A 7,455-nucleotide genomic window follows, 5' to 3' on the forward strand; every position below is an offset into this window, starting at 1 on the left:
TATTCTACCAATAATTTCTGGGGATTTGCAACCTAGGGGTTCAGAGGTCCTGAGTTAACTGTTCATCCAAAGTCTAGGTGGCCTCCACCCTGGGATTGGGTTGGTTCTTTGCATGTGCTACAGTGGTACAAGGGTCCTCAGACTTCCCCTCCGGCCCTTTGGTCACACCAAGAGCATGCGGGGCCTCAGCATATCCATGGACCCACACGGGTACTTTGAATGTGCCGCTGTTGTGTTTGCCAGGACATCAACAACTGAGAGGTGTGGGAGGAAAGGATCACAGTATTCTGGAGTCCTGTCCTCAAAGCCAAGGTGCTGACAGTGAAGCACGCAGGCTCCTTCTGTAGCTTCCTAATGAGCCCTCGCCACTTGATTCTCCTCTGGGAACTGGGGAAGATGTGCTCAGATCACTGTTTCCTGGATGCCGCCGGCAGGATCCTTGGAACTTTGAGAATTAATAGCAGGTAGTCATTGTTGAGAAACCTGCCTCAATATAGGAATAAAATAATGAGAGCAGAAAGTAATGATTGGGGACAGAAAAGCACAGTTGAGGCCAGGCAAGGTGGCTCACGCCTATAATCCCAGCACTCTGGGAGGCCGAGACCAGTGGATCCCCTGAGCTCAGGAGTTCAAGACCAGCCTGAGCAAGAGGAAGACCCCATCTCTACTAAAAAATAAAAACTCCTGAGAGGCTGAGGCAAGAGAATCGCTTGAGCCCAAGAGTTTGAGGTTGTTGTGAGCTATGACGCCATGGTACTCTACCCAGGGCAACAAAGTGAGACTGTCTCAAATTTTTTTTTTTGGGGGGGGAGACAGAATCTCACTTTGTTGCCCTTGGTAGAGTGCCATGGCCTTGGGCTCAAGCCATTCTCTTCCCTCAGCCTCTCGAGGAACTGGGACTATAGGCACCCACCACAAAGCCTGGCTATTTTTAGAGACAGAGTTTCACTCTGGATCAGGCTGGTCTCGAACTTGTGAGCTCAGGCAATCCACCTGCCTTGGCCTCCCAAGTGCTGGGATTACAGATGTAGCCACTGCATCTGGCATCTTCTATCTTTTTCTGTGCAAACATAAACACACATTATCCTTCTAAACCTGGGGGAGACGATCCTTTGTGATCTGCTTCCTTCTACTTGAGATATCATGGACATGACTTCATGGTATTCTATCATTTCAGTGCCTTATTTATTTTACATGACTTTCTGTTTCATTGCTGCTATAAAGAATATGGGGGGAGCAAGGGCGAAATGGCTCACACGTTAATCCTAGCACTCTGGGAGGCCAAGGTGGAGGGATTGCTTGAGGTCAGGAGTTAGAGACCAGCTTGAGCCACCTAGACCCCCATCTCTACTGGTCTTGGTGGTGGGAGCCTGAGGCAGGAGGATCCCTTGAGCTCAGGAATTTGTGAGTGAGGGGCCATGGCACTCTAGCCCAGGAGACAGACGGAAACTCTGTCTCAAAAATAAGTTATTTAATTAAACACATAATACTGGAATTTACATACACTTTTTTTCTTTTTTCAGAATGGATTCTTAGTATGCTTCCCAGGCTGTCCTTGAGCTCTTTAGCTCAGTCAATTCTCCCACCTCAGGCTCCTGAGTAGGTGGGTAGCTAGGACTACAGGTGAATGCCACTGCATGTGGCTTTACACACACCTTTTTTTTTTCTTACAGAGTCTTACTATGTTGCCCTTGGTAGAGTGCTGTGATGTCCCAGCTCACAGCAACCTCAAACTCTTGGGCTTAAGCGATTCTCTTGCTTCAGCCTCCCAAGTAGCTGGGACTACAGGCACCTGCCACAGCGCCCACCTACTTTTTGTTGCAGTTGTCATTGTTGTTTAGCTGGCCCAGGCTGGGTTTGAACCCGCTAGCCTGGGTGTATTTAGCTGGCACCCTACCCACTGAGCTAAGGGTGCAGCCCTTTACACACACTTTTTAAAAGGTTTTTTTTTTTTGAGACAGAATCTTGCTTTGTCCAGTGGCTAAAATGCAGCAGCATTGTCATAGCTCACAGAAATCTCAATTTCTGGCCTCAAAGTACAGGTGCCCACTACAATACCTACCTAATTTTTCAATTTTTTTCTGGAGACCAAGTATTGCTCTAGCTCAGGTTGGTCTTGAACTCCTAATCTCAGCTGATCCTCCTGCCTGGGTCTCCTGGAGTATCTTTTCTCTGTTTTCTTTCTTTTTTTACAGAGTTATTATGTCACCCTGGGTAGAGTGCTGTGGCATTACAGCTCACAGCAACCTCAAACTCTTTGGCTTAAGTGATTCTCTTACCTTAGTCTCCCAATTAGCTGGGCTATTGCCACAACGCCACAACGCCACAACTCCTGGCTATTTTTTGTTGCAGTTGACATTGTTGTTTAGTTGGTGCTGGCCGGGTTCAAACCTGCCACCTTCAGTGTATGTGGCTGGCTATGTAACCACTGTGCTATGAGCAGAACCTATCTTTGTTTTCTATCTTTTTTTTTTTTTTTAAGAGACAGAGTGTCACTTTATCACTGTCGGTAGAGTGCCCAGCATCACAGCTCACAGCAACCTCCAACTCCTGGGCTTAGGTGATTCTCTTGCCTCAGCCTCCTGAGTAGCTGGGACTACAGGCGCCCGCCACAATGCCTCACTATTTTTTTGTGCAGTTTGACTGGGGCCGGGTTTGAACCTTGGTATATGGGGCCAGCACCCTACTCACTGATCTTTGTTTTCTTTAAATACAATTCTAGACGTGAAGATTTTGAATAAAAGAGCATAGACACTTTTTTCTTTTTTAAAAAAACAGAGTCTATGTCGCCCTTCGTTGCAAATCCACTTGGTAGAGTGCTATGGTGTCACAGCCCACAGCAACCTCAAACTCTTGGGCTTAAGCGATTCTCTTGCCTCAGCCTCCCAAGTAGCTGGGACCACAGGTGCCCACCACAATGCCTGGCCAATTTTTGTTGTTGTTGCAGTTGTCATTGTTTAGCTGACCCGGGCCGATTTCGAACCTGCCCGCCCCAGTGCATGTGGCTGGCGCCATAACCACTGTGCTACGGGCCCCAAGCCAGTATAGACACTTTTATTTAAGGATTTTAAATTGACAAATTATTCTCCATAAACACTGATTGCAATTTATTCTTCTACTAGCAGTTTATAACATACTTATTCCCTTGCACCCTCCTGTGACCGATAGTCATTGGGTGTTATCTTTTGGGGGTAGATGGGAAGGAAATATTTGCAAGCTGAAGGGTGAAACATCACATCTTAGGCTTTACTGAAGGCCTGTGTGGAAAGTGACCAGTACCCTAGCTGGTGGGTTGCGCAGCCTCAGAATGTTCCCCAGAGTTTTTGCAACCCTCTTATAGGTACTATTCAATAGAAGATGACTTTGCTTTTCTTTGCCTATTTAGCAGACCCAGAGACATGCCGGCAGCTGAATTTCCAGGCAGTGATTAGAGTCCATGAGGTTGAGTGGCAGCAAATAATTAGTTGGTGGCTCTTTAAAAAGATTTCTTCCCCTCCCCCAGCTCAAGTCAAAATTTCTATGTCCTGTGAAAGTTTTCAGAATTGTGGCTCACCTCCCAAACTTCCTCATCCTGCATACCCTAATTTTCTGGATAATTTGAGAAAACAATGAGCATGTCTGAATAAAACTCATTCATAATTAACAAACATCCATATAAAGGCATGTCTTATTTTACATACTGGACATGTTGGGGATTCTAGAAAGTTGTATGTAAATGAAATCCTATATATATATTTTTCTGAAACAAAGTCTCTTTGTTACCCAGGCTAGGGTGTAGTGACATCATCATAACTCCTGGGCTCAAGATTCTCCTGCCTCAGCCTCCCAAGTACTGAGTAGCTGGGACTATAGGTATGCACCACTGAGCTTGGCCAATTTTTCCATTTTTAGTAGAGATGGGATCTCTCTTCTTAGGGTGGTCTCAAATTCCAGAGCTCAAACAATCCACCCGCCTTGGGATTCTAGAATGCTGGGATTATAGGCGTGAGCCACCGTGCCTGGCTCTGGCCTTCTATTTTTTCTTTCTTTCTTTTTTTTTTTTTTTTCTGAGACAGAGCCTCAAGCTGTCGCCTTGGGTAGAGTGCTGTGGCATCACAGCTAACAGCAACCTCCAACTTCTGGGCTCAAGCAAGTCTCTTGCCTCCGCCTCCCAAGTAGCTGAGACTATAGGCACCCTCCACAACGCCTGGCTATTTTTTTTGGTTGCAGCCATCATTGTTGTTTGGCGGGCCCAGGCTGGATTCGAACCCGCAAGCTCAGGTGTATGTGGCTGGCGCCTTAGCCAGTTGAGCCACAGGTGCAGAGCCCCTATTTTTAATTTCTATAAGATTACCTTTAAAAGAAAGTGACAGTGAGGGTAGTGCCTGTGGCTCAAAGGAGGAGGATGCTGGCCCCATATGCCAGAGGTGGTGGGTTCAAACCGAGCCCTGGCCAGAAAAAAAAATGACAGTGATTCTTTTTTGTGAAATAAATAATAACCTGTGTTGCAAATCCACATTTTACCTAGTTGGAATGCTAGAAGGCATCTACTTAGTTAATCTGGTCACCTAACACTGTTACCTCACATGAGGTGCCTAACATTGTGCTTGGAGTGGTGGGAGGGATTTTGTTTGTTTTTGTTTTCGTTTTGTAGAGACAGAGTCTCATTTTATCGCCCTCGGTAGAGTGCCGTGGCATCACCTAGCTCACAGCAACCTCCAGCTCCTGGGTTTAGGTGAGTCTCTTGCCTCAGCCTCCCGAGTAGCTGGGATTATAGGTGCCTGCCACAATGCCTGGCTATTTTTTTGTTGCAGTTTGGCCGGGGCTGGGTTTGAACCTGCCACCCTTGGTATATGGGGCCGGTGCCCTACCCACTGAGCCACAGGCACAACCTTGGGATTTTGATTTTTATTTGGGTCTTAGTCCTGTCCACTGGGGTTTTAATGAATGTGGCGGAGCCCCTGGCAGCTGTGCCCCTACAATGCTGAGGTTGCTGTTCCCACTGACTCCTCTTCCTTTGAGTACCAATAGCTAGAACGGTTCAGCTAAGAGAAAACAGATACATGTGGACAGTGACCCCAGAGGCACAGACAGTGGTGCCTCCACGCTGGCCAGCGATGTTAACTAGCAGTTTCTATTTAAGTGGAAAATTGTCCCTAAAGGGAAGTTCCCATCCCTCTGTGGTTCGCAGTAAGGCTAAAGGTTGTGACTGGTGGAGACAGCATGGCATGTGATGAGAAACTCAGTCCTGAACCAACACAGAGCATACCTGAAATGCCTACATCTACTCAACTTTGCTTTCCTTTTCTTTTTCTTCCTTTTTGAGACAGAGTCTCACTCTGTCGCCCTGGGTACAATACCTGGTGTCATGGTGTACAGCAACCTCAAACTAATTCTTGGGCTCAAGGGATCTTCTTGTCTCAGCCTATTGTTCACACAGCTGGTGAGCAGCACAGCTGGGAGGCAGATCCACGTGGAGCGAAGCCCCTGCCCTCAGACACCTGGAACTCAGCAAGTCCTAAGCAGCACCCATTAGGTCTCCCCAAATGACCTCCTCCTCCAGTCTTCATCTCAGAGAAGAGCATCTGCATTTCTCACACCCACACTTAAAACTCAGTGATTGCGGCTCAGCGCCTATAGCTCAACTGGCTAAGGCGCCAGCCACGTACACCTAAGGTGGTGGGTTCGAATCCCCAGCCCGGACCCGCCAAACAACAATGACGGCTGCAACCAAAAAATAGCCGGGCGTTGTGGCGGGCGCCTGTGGTCCCAGCTACTTGGGAGGCGGAGGCAGGAGACTCGCTTGAGCCCAGGAGTTGGAGGTTGCTGTGAGCTGTAATGCCACGGCACTCTACCCAGGGGGACAGCTTGAGGCTCTGTCTCAAAAAAAAAAAAAAAAAAACTCAGTGATTGCTGCCTCCAGTTGTCTTCTGTCACACCCACTATTCGTAAGCAGACCCTTCCTCCTCTCCACAGTTCGCCCCTCACGTGGGTCTCCTTGTTCCACTTTCCAGTTCAGGCTTTTATTTACCTCTACATCAGTAGTGAGAAATCTCTTTGTTGTTGTTCTGCACGAATGCCAGTTGAAGAGGAGTATAAATGTTTAAAAGCTGTTTCCCCTCCATAGGGAATAAAAGGCATATTCTCCCCAAAAGGCCAAGCACTGTGCCAGCCTGTTTGCAACGATCCCAGGAAACCCCTCACTGCCCTTCCTGTTTCAGTCTCTTCCCCCCCACCCCACCTTTATGTGTTTGCCTGAGTGTGTTCTTTCTTTCCTTTTTTATTTTTTGAGATAGAGTCTCTCACTATATCACCCTTGGTAGAGTGCTGTGGCGTCATAGCTCACAGCAACCTCAAACTCTTGGGTTTAAGTGATTCTCTTGCCTCAACCTAATGCCTGGCTATTTTTGTTGTTGTTGTTGTTCTAGTTGTCATTGTTGTTTAGCAGGCCTGGACTGGGTTTGAACTCACCAGCCCTGGTGTATGTGGCCAGTGCCCTAACCACTGAGGTACTGGCACTCAGCCAAGTGCCAGGGCATCACAACTCACACACAAACCTCAAACTCTTGGGCCTAAGTGATTCTCTTGCCTCAGCCTCCCAAGTAGCTGGGACTACAGGCGTCTGCCACAATGCCCGGCTGTTTTTTGGTTGCAGTTGTCATTGTTGTTTTAGCATTGTTGGGCTGGATTTGAACCTGCCAGCCTTGGTGCATGTGGCCAGCGGTGCCCCACTGAGCTACAGGCACTGCCTTTTTTTTTTTTTTTTGCAGTTTTTTGCCTGGGGCGGGGTTTGAGTCCACCACCTCTGGCATAGGGGTCGGTGCCCTACTCCTTTGAGCCACAGGGGCCACCCACCTTTCTTTTCTTTATTTTCTGGGACAGTGTCTCACTTTGTCACCCTTGGTAGAGTGCTTTGGCATCATAGCTCATAGCAACCTCGAACTCTTGGGCTCAAGCGATCCTCTTGCCTCAGCCTCCCAAGTAGCTGGACTAGAGGCCCCTGCCACAATGTTGGGCTAGTTTTTCTAAATTAAGTAGAGACCAGGTCTTGTTCTTGCTCAGGCTGGTCTCGAACTCTTGAGCTCAACTGATCCACCCATCTCGGCCTCCTAGATTGCTAGGATTATAGGCAGGGAGCCACCACCTTGCCTTCCCAGAGTTTTCTTATTATAGTCCTATTGTGCCACTGACCTGCTCTCTGCCACCTCCCTTAGCATTCAAGGTCACTGCAGACCCCACTCCCACCAAGTTATCCAGTCATATCTTCTGTCCTCCACCATTCCCCATCCCTCTTGTCCACTTTGTCCCCTATCGCTCCCCTCCACCAACAGCCTTGCAATTTCTGCTCTCCACTGGACTCCTCACCCTTCTCTGAACACACTCAGAATTTCCCCACCTCTATATCCTTGCTCACCAAGTCCCTTTCCTACAAATGTTCCTTCTATCTTCTTCCCTTCAGATTCTCTTTTTTTTTTT

Source organism: Otolemur garnettii, unplaced genomic scaffold, assembly GCF_000181295.1.
Source record: "Otolemur garnettii isolate 467f Iridium unplaced genomic scaffold, OtoGar3 scaffold00158, whole genome shotgun sequence".
Taxonomy (NCBI): domain Eukaryota; kingdom Metazoa; phylum Chordata; class Mammalia; order Primates; family Galagidae; genus Otolemur; species Otolemur garnettii.